Raw genomic sequence first — 14,516 nt, forward strand, 5'->3', positions numbered from 1 at the left:
GTAGAAGAGGAAGAATAATGGCCTATGCCCACCGGTTGGAAAAAACTGAAATAAATAAATAAATACTTATGGGAGAAACAAACAGAAGAGATGTTGTGCTAAGGAATTTGACCCAGATTTTGAGTGAAGCAAAAAAATGTATATTCTTCTAGAGAAGGTCAGAAAACGGATAAAGGCTAGAATAAAGATCAAACGAATTTAAGAATAATCAACCAACATTTAAAGGCGCATATTTTAATATGCCAAAGAAGAGAAAATAAAGCCGTAAAAAGAAAACAATTGAACTCAAATTTTAATTTAGGTTCGCATTAGTCCAAATTAAATTGTCAATCATAATACACAATTTAAGTTTTGGCAAGCAATAAAATAAACGAAATTTTCTCGCCCTGGTTTTTGGATAACTTTTTCTCAAACATTCTGAGAATCGGGATGTTACAATGTTTGAGTAGATTTATGTTGTCCTATGGGTTGATTGATGATCTTGATTGATCTGAGTGTATGTTATATTTTGGCACTATCCTATGGTGCCCTTTGTGCAGCACACACGTTAGGGAATTCTCTTTGTAGGGTTTGCAATATGTTCATGATTCTCTTATAATGGGAGGCTACAGGGACAGAAGCTTACACCCGAGTAAGGGCGTTGTTTGCGGATGGGAGTAAAGGGCGCTTGATGTTTAATGCTATGGTTGGGTTTACTTTAATGATATCTAGTAGTTGCAGATGCTTGCTAGAAACCCAATCATAATTTCATATGATCGAAGTATGGAAAGTATGTTAGCTCATGCCTCTCCCTCATATAAAATTGCAAGAATGATCACCCATCTTGTTATCAATTTTCTAGAATGATTCCGCACACCATACCATTATTTTTCCACACTCGCTATTTGTAGTATACGGTAATATATTCTAACTCTATTTAGTGCAGAAACTATTTTCATATTTTAGTTCTCCAATATCATGCAAAGTTATCCTCTTTACACCCATAGCACGGTTTTATTTCTCGTTACTAGATAGAAGCAAACGGTCGGTGTATGTAGAGTCGTATAAGTGGCACATAGGACTCGAGAGAATATTGATATTACCTTTAGCTCCTTCTGGGTTCGATCCTCCTTACCTACCACTTCCATATTTGGAAAGTGCTATGATGATTCCTTGCACTTGGGGATTATCAAGCTCTTTTCTGGCACCGTTGTCGGGGAGCAATATCGTGGGGTTAATATTTTCGTGTATGCTTGTTTGCTTCTATCACTAAGTAGATTGTGTTTTTTTGTTTTTCTTATGTTTTTTGTTTTCCTACTTTAGTTGTGGGTGAAACAAACAAAAAAATGACAAATTAAAAACACAAAAAATATACTTGCCTATTAAAAGAGAAGCGATTGGAAAGTTGTGCATTGAAGAAGTGAGGATAGACCTTGAACACTTGTGTTCATGCTCATGGAAACAATGTAGAATTTTTCATGGAATTTTCTCATAATATTTTTTATCCACTTGTATTTACCATTGTACCATAAAAATAATGTGCTTGTCATAATATTCATGATGCTCTTTTGCATGTTTCATCAACTATCCTTATGTGAGCATCATTGAAATTATCATGCCTAGCTAAAAGGCTTTAAAGAAAAGAGCTTGTTGGGAGACTACCCAACACTTATCCTTTCTATTTTTGTGTGTCTACATGATTAAACTGTTGTATTAATCATGTTTTGTGTCTTTTATTTCAATAATGTGCCAAGTAAAGCATTTGGGATGATTTGTGTGATGAGTAGAATTGATACGGTGCAAAAACAAAAACTTGATGTCCAGTGCCGAATTTCTCTGAATTTACTCGATCATATTTTTAATATGCATTTTTTACAAAGTAATTATATAAAACTTATTCAGGCCATCCTAAATTGTCAGAATGTTTTGAGTAACACAGTTACGGCAATTAAATGTATCTTTCGAGATTGTTCTATTGTAAACAGATTCTGTTTTTGCTTGCATATTTTGCTTCTTTTGATGATATTGTGGATTGTATCTGGGGATATAATCCATGGAGAAGTTTTAATACAGCACCTCATGCTAAAATAAATTAAGAATCAACTTATAACAGCACCTAATGTTTTTTTTTATGTTGCTTATACTAATGTGTCTCACAAAGTTTTTGTTTAGTTTTATGTTATTGAAGTTTTCAAGTTTTGGGTGAGATATCGATATATGGAGAATAAGGATTAGAAAGAACCTAAGATTGGGGATTCCCAAGGAACCCCCAAGGTAATAACAAAGGAATACTCAAGCGTCTAAGCTTGGGGATGCCCCTGAAGGCATCCCCTCTTTCGTCTTCAACACTATCGGTATATCTTACTTTGAGCTATATTTTCATTCATCACATTATATGTGTCTTTCTTGGAGCATCATTTTATTTTGTTGTTCTATGTTAAATGTTATTTTAATCTAGTTTTTCAATATAAGGTTCCAACAATTTCCTTTAGAATGCTTGAATTGCATGTGTGATGTGTGTTGTATAAGAACAGAAACTTTTGTTGTACTATTTTAATTATGAGATTTTACTGGAACGTGGGAAGTATCTGACATTTTTACATTGTACGGACATACAAATTCTTTAGCTTGTCCTAAAATTTCATATTTTTGGAGATACCAAAGTACACTTTCTAAATAAATAACTACATACTGTTATGTTTGGACAGATTGTTGTCATAGTTTTGTTATCTATTTATCCTAGAGTTTTCATGGCTTATATGAGTAGATATAACTTTTGGAAAAGATAGTATACAATACCTAATGTTTGAAAATTATTACGCAACTTGTCTTGGCAGTAAATGAAGTGTATATTTATTCTTATGTGTACTAACCTATCTCACGAGTTCTTCTCAAGTTTTGTGTGGATAAAGTTTTGAAAATTAGGTGAAACCGGGATATGAGAGGGTTGAATGGGATACAAAAGCTTAAGCTTGGGTATTACCAAGGCACTTGAAGTAAATATTGCAAGAATTTTCAAGCATCTAATCTTGGGGATGCTACGCATCCCTCCTCTCTTCGTCAACAACTATCGGTTAGTCAATGTTGATCCTAAGTTTTCATTCGTTCACATGTCCTATTCTTGGAGCATATTGTGTGTTTACTATTCACTTTTATTCTATGCACCATAACGGTATGATATGATCCTTGGTTGGGTAATTTAATGCTTCATGTGCTTCACTTGTATATTTTGAGCTTGGATATTGGTCTCTCTATATTCATTGAAGAATGCTCTATGAACTTCACTTATATCTTTTGAGAATAGTTTGATTGTTTGATCTTGTGCTTCACTTATACTCTAAGAGTAAATTATAAATGAATGAAATATCATAAATCTGAAATCATCAATGTGCTTTATGATTAGTGTTAGTTTCACATTTGGTTTAGAAAGTAAAATCTATTGAAGTTTGACAACCATAGTATTGGTCATGCAAGCAATCCATGAATGAGTAGTATAAGAAAGAAAACTTTCACATACGAATATATTATCTTGGACATCTTTTATGATTGTGAATACCCATTATTATTTTCAAACTTTATCAAAGAGTTCTTGTTGGACAAGGAAGACAACGTAAGGGTTATGTTTGTGTATATTTGCATAGAAGCTATATTGTTATGGATCCTCCAACATGTGGTGCTTGTTTAGAACCTTTTGCTAGCCGAAACTTCATACTAAGTAGAAATACTACTTGTGCATCCAAATCCTTGAACCAAGTTTCTTCCATTAGTGTCCACCGTACCTACCTATATATGGTGTTTCACTGCCATTCCAAGTAAATTTGCATGTGCCACCGCTCATGGAGGGACGGAGCGGTCATTATCTTCAATGCTAAGCGAGTTATTCTCAAGATGAGTGTTTATTCACTTGTCATCGCACGAGAGAGACTGGTAAAAAGGATTCCCAATCCTACATAATACAAAAATAAATAAACAAGAGATCCCCCTAGAAAGTTGACTGTTTGGAGGGCACCCGTTGATACGGCTAGCCATGGAATGTGATTGAATGGTGGAGGGGGAGTAAAATTTCAATTCTTTTTGGGAACCGCAAATAATGTGATTAGCATGGAAGATAGTGAAAACTCTGTCGTAACGTTGACAAGAAAGGCACACCATCCAAAATTACATATTCATCTTTGTTTTAAAACAATGAGATGTGGCAGCTCTGCAAATCCCTGCTTCCCTATGTGAAGGAACGATCTTTTACTTTCATGTTACTTACTTTTCATGTTGACTCAACTTCTTATTCCAACCTGAGTCTATTAGTTGGCAAGCACCATGTGGTGGGGAAAGATCCAATCATATATATCCAATCAAATATATTTGATCATGATTCATTATTGTTGCAATTATCTTTATGATAAATATGGTGGGAGGCAAAACATTAAGCCCCTATATTTCTCTGTGTTCGATTGATGTTATTCATTCTAAAAATATTCTTGGAGTATTAGCAAGCATAGAAGACTATATGATAACTCACTATGTGGAGCTCTTACTTAGACTTGATGATGCATTGAAATAGTTTGGTGACTAAGAACATATGATGTTGAGTTTCACGAGAATGCATTGTTTGAACCATGACATGTGAACTGATTGCTACTCAACCATGATTATTTTTTATGAAAAGGTTGTTGGTGATGATGCTAGAAAAAGTGATTGGAATTTTCATTGATCAAACTTATATACTATGCTAGCATTCACACTTCATAAATTATTTATTTTATCATTTACCTACTCGAGGACGAGTAGGAATTAAGCTTGGGGATGCTGATACGTCTTCAATGTATCGATAAATTATGAAGTATTATGTCATGTTTACCTATGTTTAGAATACTTTTATATGGTTTTGATGCACTTCATATGATCTATTTAGAACTAACCCGGACTGACCCTTTTTTTAGCAAAATTACCGTGGTGTTGTTTTTTGCGCAGAAAATGGAAATTCTTGGAATCGCCCGAAACTTTTTTATATTTTTTCTTGGGAAAATAAGCAATAGTGGAGCAAAGAACCATCGTAGAGGAGCCACCTATGGGCCACAAGATAACATGACGCCTCCCTCGGCCACACCATGATGTCTTGTGGGGCCAACGTGGCTCCATTTGGCGTCATTCCAACACTAAAAATCCTATATATACTAGAAACTCCAAAAACAAAAGGATAACTTCCGCTCCATCGCCGCAACTCTCTGTATCGAAAAAAACCAGTCTGGAGAGAAAACAGTAGCAAAAACAGGAGAGAAATAGAGAGAGAGATCCAATCTCAGAGGGTCTCTCCCCCCTCTGGGGGCCATGGCGGGCAAGGGCAAGAGGGGAGAATCTCTCCATATATGGGGAGAGGTCATGGAAGAGGAAGCCTAGGGTGAGACAGTCTCCCCCTCTTTTCCGGCGGTGCCTGAATGCCGTCGGAGAAACCATCGCCACGGTGATCGTCTTCATCAACATCGTCGTCTCCATCACCTTCCCTCATCTATATATGGAAGCCCACTCTCCCGCACCCCATTGTAATCCCCTATTTGAACGTGGTGTTTCATGCCACATATTATAAAACAATTATGTGTTGCCATCCTATGATGCTGGAGTAGATTTATGTTGCCCTTTGGGTTGATTGATGATCTTGATTGATTTGAGTATATGTTTTATGTTGGTGTTGTCCTATGGTACCCTTCGTGTTGTGCACACATGAGACAATTCTTGCTGTAGGGTTTGCAATATGTTCATGATTCGCTTATAGTGGGTGGCTAGAGTGACAGAAGCTTACACCGAAGTAAGGGAGTTATTTGCATATAGGAAAGGGGGCTTGATGTTTAATGCTATGGTTGGGTTTACCTTAATGATCTCTAGTAGTTGGGGATGCTTGCTAGAGATCTAATCATAAGTTCGTATGATCGAAGTATGGAAAGTATGTTAGCTCATGCATCTTCGTCATATGAAATTGCAAGAATGATTACCAATCTTGTTATCAATTGCCTAAGATGATTCCGCACAGCATACCATCATTATTCCACACTTGCTATTTGTAATATACTGTAATATATTCGAACTCTATTTAGTGTTGCAACTATTTTCATATTTTAGTTCTCCAATATCATGCAGAACTATCCTCTTTATACCCACACCACAATTTTATTTCTCGTTACTAGATAGAAGCAAACATTCGGCGTATGTAGAGCCGTATCGGTGGCAGATAGGACTTGAGAGAATATTGATATTACCTTTAGCTCCTTGTGGGTTCGAAACTCCATACTTACCACTTCCATATTTGGAAATTTCTATGATGATTCCTTGCACTTGGGGATTATCAATGGGTAATTCATGTTCATTGTGTTCCTAAGTAAGGTGGTATAATTGTTGTTCCTAATGATAAAAATGAAGTTATTCCACAAACAATAGTAACTGGTTATATGATGGTAATTTATTTTAGGAAATTGAATAAGGCTACTATAAAAGATCATTACCCCTTGCCTTTTATTGATCCAATGTTAGAAAGATTAAATAATCGCGCGCACTTTTGCTTTCTTGATGGATACTCTAGATCTCTCAAATACGCGTGTCAAAAGTGGACCAAGAGAAAACTACCTTTACTTTCCCATTTGGAACTTATGCTTATAGGTGTATGCCTTTTGGTCTATGCAATGCACCACCTACCTTTCAAACATATATGATTGCTATATTCTGTGACTTTTGTGAAAAGATTATTGAGGTTTTCATGGATGATTTTTCCGTTTACAGGACTTGCTTTGATGATTGCTTGAGCAACCTTGATCAAGTTTTGTAGATATGTGAAGAAACTAATCTCGTCTTGAATGTGGAGAAGTGCCACTTTATGGTGAATGAATGTATAATGCTTGGGTATAAAATTTCTGAACGCGGTATCGAGGTGGATAAGGCCAAAGTTGATGCGATAGGGAAAATGCCTTGCCTAAAAGGTATCAAAGGTATAAGAAGTTTCCTTGGTCATGTTGGTTTCTATATCTGTTTCATTAAAGATTTCTCAAAAGATTTCTAGGCCACTAACTAATCTTTTCCAAAAATATGTTCCTTTTGTTTTTTAGGATGATTGTGTACAAGCCTTTGAAATACTTAAGAAAGCTCTAATTTCAGCACATATTGTCCAACAACCTGATAAGGACCTACCATTCAAAATTATGTGTGATACTAGTGAGTATGATGTTGGTGTTGTTCTAGGGAGAAGAGTAAACAAGTAATTGAATGTTATTAATTATGCTAGTAAGACCCTAGACATTGCTCAAAGGCATTTTCAGCAGTTGTGTTTGCATGTGATAAGCTTAGGCCTTACGTTGTTGATTTTAAAGTAACTATTCACACTGATCATGTTGTTATTAAATACTTTATGGAAAAGAAAGATGCTAAACCTAGACTTATTAGGTGGATACTCTTACTTCAAGAGTTTGATTTTCATATCGTTGATAGAAAGGGAGCTGACAACCGTGTAGCGGATAACTTGTCTAGGATGGAAAATGTTCTTGATGACCCACAACCTATTGATGATAGTTTTCCGGATGAGAAACTTGTTCTTATAAACACTTCATGTAGTACTCCTTGGTAGGCGTATTACGCCAATTACATTGTTGTTAAATATATTCCGCCTATCTTCACCTGTCAATAAAAGAAAGAAAAACTCTTATTTGATTTAAGACATTACTTCTGGGATGACCCACATCTTTATAAAGAAGAAGTAGACGGTGTTATTAGACGTTGTATACATGAGCATGAGCAGGAACAAATTCTACAGAAGTTCCATTCTGAGGCCAACGGAGGACACCATGCGGGTGACAAAACTGCACACAAGGTATTACAATTTGGTTTCTATTGGCCTACTGTCGTGGTTTTGTCACGGCAGATGTCCTCGTGAACGGACTTAGTGGTGAGGCCATCGTCGTGGTGTGGCGACTCGGAGGAGTTGATTAGAAAATGAGAGGCAGATTTACCCGAGTTCGGTTCCTCCGATGGAGGTAAAAACCTAAGTCCTGCTTTGTATCTCTATTGATGGGAATTTCGATTACAAGGCAGTGGAATCGCTAACCTAGCTATCGAGGGTTTTTCTTACTTGATATCTCTGGCTTGAGGGTTCTCCTTTATACATAGGTAGAGGCCCCAAGTTTACAACAGACCCCAGGTCGAATAATACACATGTCCTACTACAAATCTACCTTATCTTTCTTCAATAGTTAGGAAAGCTTCTCGCGTCTCTTGCCTCGCATGTTCTCGACCCGCCGTCTTGTGGTGCTGGGTCGTACGGTAGCTTGAGACTGTCCTCTAGCAGCCCACCTCCCTATTGCTCCATTGCATCTTGAACAGCCCCCATATGGCGAGTTTAATCCTGGGATTACATCCCCGACATTAGGCCCCACGTTGACTTGAGCTTCTTTCACGTCAAGCTATTTTGATCAAGAAATGAGTCGACTATCTTTGCTTTTATTGTTTTTCCTAATTTCTACGACTGTCGACTTGTAACTTTAGTTGTCCGTTTCCTAACGTCACTCGCTAGAGTTAATTCCATTGCATTGTCATCACAACTCGTCCTGCATGCACCCTTGTCCCGAAAATCAAGGTGTCGTCACGTCAATGTTTTTACTGCAACTCCTCTATTCCCGCGCCTTGCAGTTGTCCCTTCAGGTATTATAAAATGGGCAGAGTCCCTTCTTTTTATCTTTTACCATCTCACCCCGTCTTCTTACTCTAGCTCGAACATCTGGTCGCACCATTGTTGTTGTTTTGGTTTCAACAACCACCTGGCATTGCTATGATTCCTTATTGTTTCCCAGATTTATTCGGTCTGTTTCGACACCTTCACTGATCGGTGAGGTATGTCACTTTTATTTCCTTGTAGATCCTTTCTCTGAGTTACCCCTCGAGTTCATCGAAGATCTCAAGGATTCTTCCTTTCGGTTCATCAGCACTCCTATTTTCCTCATGTTTTGAACCTTTCATTTCCACTGAAACAGGATTATGGGCATGGATGACCTCTCCTTTCCAGTAGTATGTTTTGGTCTCTCTCAAGACCTTTGTGACACAGACTAACTGCCACTACCATGTTTCAGGCTTAATATTTTTTCCTTTTCCATATCTTTTCTAGAACTATTGTCGTTGTGAAGTTTGGTGAAACTTGTTTGCCTTATATTCCATAGAATTTTGTAAAGGAACCCTTTGACATTGGTAGGGCACCTCCAAGGTCACCAGCTTTACTTTTATATAATCTTAACCTCTCATATGAATAAGTTCCCTCTCTTTCGGATTCCGGCTTATCCTTATAGTGCTTATTCCATTTGTATTGTTCAATCCTTGCTTATAACACGGATGACTTCTCTAACTTTGCTACTAATGTCCAAGCATGTCATCATGTCAAAGACTTCTACTTGTAATTGGGTATCTTCGCAAGTTTTGGAACAACTGCTTCAGGAGTATGTAGATCAAGGTTTATTGTCTTCCAAATAAATACTTGGATGGCGGGTTCCTCAAGGAGAGACAAGGTCGAAACCTAGTGAAGGACAGGTTGTGGTTTTTGTGGATCGTCTTTTTAGGGGCTTTTCTCCTCCTGGGTCAATATTCTTTCGAGATGTACTTTATTCTCTCCACTTCATCCACAAGACTTGGCACCTAATTCTGTATCAAATCTTTGACAACTTCAAGTCTTGTGTGAGGTATATTTGCACATGGAACCCACCGTTCCACTTTTCCAAGAATTTGTTTATCTGAATTGACACACTGAGTGCATGGACGGTCTTAGCCAGGAATTGGGTGGTATCTCGATTCAAAGATGTAGAAACGGCATTTTCCCTTGTGTTGCCTTGGCAAGCCATACTAAAGGGTGGAACAAGACTTGGTTTTAGTGTAAAAGTACTGCCCCGGAAAACAAAATTCCCCTACCGGGTTACAAACCAACTCGTCTTCCAATGGATTTTGAGCTTCCTGGCCAAATTTCTCAAGAAGAACATAATAAGTTTGCCTTTGTCTTTCAAAAATTGGCGACTCTCAAATATCAGGGTCTCGCCGGAGTAGATTTGACCCGTTGTTGGGTATCTTGGATGACCCTTCTGTTGAGTCGCCGGAGTTCTCTTATGTGCAAGTATTCCGGTCATGTGGATGACCCTCAAAGGTATAGAACAACAATTTTGATAGAAGATGATGTAAATAAAGTTCTAAAGAAATTACTTGGGGAAACTCAAGCAGTTTGTGACCAAGTTGGCTTCGAGCCTTTCAATGCTCTCAACCTGGCGCTTCTAGTAAGAATCTTAACTCATCATCTTATTACCTTTGCATTATCTTCTCCAATTTTTCGAGTATATTTTTCTTTTATTTTAATTTACCCAAATCTTCCACGCTTCTTCGTTTTGGAATAAGAAAAGGAAGGTCCCAGCTACTAAGCCAAAGGTCACCTCTATCAAGATGAAAAGTAGAGTGGCTGTCACCACTTCAGGATTTCAAGACGAGTCCCCCTCAGCCGGTATATCTGATAAATCCACTTCTCAAAAGCTCCAAGAGAGGGTGCCACAGAGTCCAACTCTATCTCGTCCACAGGGTGATCTTTTACAACAACCTCTCAATCCTGCTAACTCGGATTATCAGGAATCATCTCCCTCGTATGGCGCCTCTTCCTCCACGAAGTTGCGCCTTTTGTTATTAACCATGGGTAAGCTCCCCCTCTTATTGTGGTATATGCCTGCTTGTTAAGTTTTTTGTAAATTTTACTCTGCCTTCTTGTTTTGTAGAGCCAAGGCCAAGACACGAAATGTTGGCAACTCTTCTATTACTCTTTAGTCGAAGAATCTAGATACGGCGGCTTCCGCACGCGCGGCACGAGGTGAACATTGTCAGGAGATTCCAGTTGATCTACCTCAGCGTGAGGTTGAGAAAATATTGCTTCCACTTAAGTTGTGGAAACTGACCCAGCAATCACTAATCCTCCTTCCAAAGATGTCCCTTGTGATAATGATGCAGAAGTGGTTATTCTTGGGTCAAACTATGCTGCTCCTTGGCCTTCTGACGTATTGGCAAAACAATCCATGAAATAAGAAACTATCCCATCTTATAAGGGGAAAGCTATACTTCAGTTTCTGCCTCTTGATGTTGAATAATTGTACGCTGGTTATCTTGAGCGTCTCTCTTCAAGGTGTCAAATGGAAATTGACCTTGTAAACACAATAAAAAGGAAGTGTGAGGTAAGATATGCATCTCATATGCACATATTCTCCTCTAGCCCCAAGGGTCGGCTCATCTTCTTTAGATGAGTCGGGTCTTTATAATTTATTTGAAACTTTGAACTTGACATGTAGCCCCTAAGGGTCGGCTCACCTTCTTCAGATGCGTAAGATCTTTATAATATATTTGGAATTTTGAACTTTGACCTGTACCCCCCAAGGGTTGGCTCGCCTTCTTGAGATGAGTCGGGTCTTGCTTCATTATGTATGCTAAAAACAAACTGATATGCATTAGCCCCCAAGTGCCAAGCATATTGTTTGAAATCTACTTGGGACTTGTTATCATAATTGTCATCCAATCTTTCTGTAGGAAAACTTGAAATATGCTTAATCAAAAATCTCAAATTTGACCAAAGCTCTCGAACTGGGACAACTCGCCCGAGCGGAACATTAAGAGAAACTTCGTCTATCTTTGGAGCAAACTGAGAAAATCAAGGCCGGCTTTGTGGTAGAGAGAGTGTATTTCGTAAACGAAAAAGTCGTGTTGAAAAAACGCTCCATCGATGCTGAAAGTAAGCTAAAAATTGTCTCTAAAGTTTACAAAGCATATCGACCAGCTGACTCATGCTATCTTTGGTGACTGCTTGTGGAACTTTTCATCTCTTTTCGTGCCAACGGCTAATATTATGGCACCTTATGTGTTTTGTTCCTTTGCAGCTTGTTGTACATGCAATCTCCAAGACAATTGCTTGTTGAAGCTTAAAGTTGTGTATGTTCTGACTAAGGAGGTGTATACCGGGAGTTCGTGTGCTATAAAGGTTGTTGCTTGGAATAAATAGCAGGTCATGCTTATAAAAGATGTCCTTGCATTTTGTTTCCACTATCCCAAGACAGATTGGAGAACTCAAAAGATCAATTGCCCGTGCTGGAGCCACCAATTCTTTAAGCCGTGCTCTGGCTTACTCATCTGAGCTTGACCCGGCAGAAATATTGAAAGGATTCCTAGAAGAAGACGACTATCGTCAAAGAGTCTTAGCAACCTGGAAATCAGCCAGTCATCTTGTAAGTGACATGTCATTGAAGAGTTATCATCCTACATATGACTCAAAAAATGCTCGAATTCAACCGCCCCAATTTAAATCACTTGGTCTGATTCCGCAGGCTCACAAGCGACTCTTTTCTCCTGATGTCGATCCATCGCCAATCTTCAATGAGGAAGCCAAGTTCGAAGCCTTGGCCCACTATAATTGGAACTTGGATGATCTTCAGATAATAGAGCCGGTGCCTCAAGCAGAAGATCAGTCAAAGACGTCCCAAGCTATGAACCAAGACAAAGCTTAAGCTCAAATTTTGTAAAAACTTTGAATTTCATCACTTGGGCCTAGAGTGCCATGTAATATATTTGACTCGCCTTCGTGCATCTTTCAAATATATGAGCTTGAAAAACTTGTATCCTCTGAATGAGTTTCTCCTCAAATTGAGTCATCATTGCTTGTCTTTATCCCCTTTTATTTGTTGAACGGAGACTATATTCATATCTGAAAACTTTAAGTAATGATAACGAGAGAAATCCGGCTCAGTGAGACACAATAAAAATAGAACAACTTCCAAAGCTCAAGGCTTGCTTCAGTGAAGCAGGTATGATAACCCATGCTTTATCCTTGCTTTAAATATGTCGTCTCTCACGTGACATACCCATGTTTTAACCTTGCTAATTCAGGGTTCATAATGGATTGATCAATCAAGAGTACATGGAGTCACCTTCTTCGTACTCACCAAAGCATACCGACAGGTTTAACCATTTTGTGGCGTCTTTGCCGATCAAGAGGGTAAGAAAGCTAAACTCGATGAGTTAGAAGTCCCCAAGTGACCAATGATAAATAGAAAGGCCGGGCATATGATTGCGGAAGACAATGCTATTACTGCTAAACAACTCGGGGACCGGTAGTCCCTAGATAAGCGGCCTTAATTCTCATTGATCATGATAATTTTATTTTGTCTCATAATCCCCCATGTAATGTAAATAACAAAGGCTCATACTCAATTTTCTCGCTAGAATATGAGCTTTATTAGATTCAAAATATCATCAAAGTTTTTCAAAGAATAATGAGCCGGTGGTTCTATGTATAATAATGTTGTAGGTGAGCAATGTTCCAAGGCCGGGTTGTCTCTGCTTCAGTGGTGTTCTTACCGTGTCCTAAATCAATCAGGTAATATGAGCCTTTTTTGAGATTTTTTCTGACAATAAACGGTCCTTCCCAGGGTGGTGAGAGTTTATGCATCCCTGTTTGAGCTTGGATGAGCTAGAGAACCAAGTTGTCCTCCTGAAAGGCCCAGCTTTTAACCCTGCGGCAATGGTAGCGACGTCGGCCTTGTTGGTATATGGCTGACCTAGCTACTGCTAAGTCTCGCTCCTCCTTCAAAGCATCGAAAGAATCTTGCCTTGTCTGCTCATTGTCGGCATCGACATAGGCGGCGTCTCTAGGAGAGTCGTGCCGAATGTCGCTTGGCAGCACCTCCTAAGCACCATAGACCAGGAAGAAAGGCGTATATCCAGTGGATCTGTTTGGAGTTGTATTAATGCTCCAAAGAACCGAGGGAAGCTCCTCCACCCAACAACCTGGAGTTCGCATCAATAGGACCATGAGCCGGGGTTTAATACCTCACAAAATTTCTTGATTCGGCCTTTCAACTTGCCTGTTAGATTGCAGGTGCGCCACAGCTTCCAAATCAAGTCGGTTGTGTTCCTTTTGGCAGAACTGTTCCATTGCCCCTTTTGATAAATTGGTACCATTGTCTATGATAATACCGTGGGGATATCCAAATCGCTAGATTAGCTTCTTCAAAACAATTACTGTTGTTTCCGCGTCACAGTTACTAACAGCTTTCGCCTCAACCTACTTGGTGAACTTATCAAACGCCACTAGGAGGTGGGTCTTTTTATCTGGTGACATTTTGAATGGTCCAACCATATCGAGCCCCCAGACCACGAACGGACACGTGATTGGGATCATGCACAATTCTTGAGCCAGTACGTGAGCCTGTCGTGCAAATTTCTGACAACCGTCACATCTGCGCACAAGATCTTCTTCATCTCCATGAACCGTCAACCAATAAAACACATGTAGAAAGGCCTTTGCTACCAAAGATCTTGAGCCGACGTGATGCCCACAATCACCAGCGTGGATTTCACTTGCAATTTCTTGCCCCTCTTGGGGCGAGACAGATTTCTGGAACACATCAGGATTGCTCCACCGATGTAACTCGCCTTTAATGACAGTCGTAGATTTAGACCGACACACTATTTGGCGAGCCTCCACCTCCTCGGACGGGAGCTCTCCT

Source organism: Hordeum vulgare, chromosome 7H (genome assembly GCF_904849725.1).
Source record: "Hordeum vulgare subsp. vulgare chromosome 7H, MorexV3_pseudomolecules_assembly, whole genome shotgun sequence".
Lineage (NCBI taxonomy): Eukaryota > Viridiplantae > Streptophyta > Magnoliopsida > Poales > Poaceae > Hordeum > Hordeum vulgare.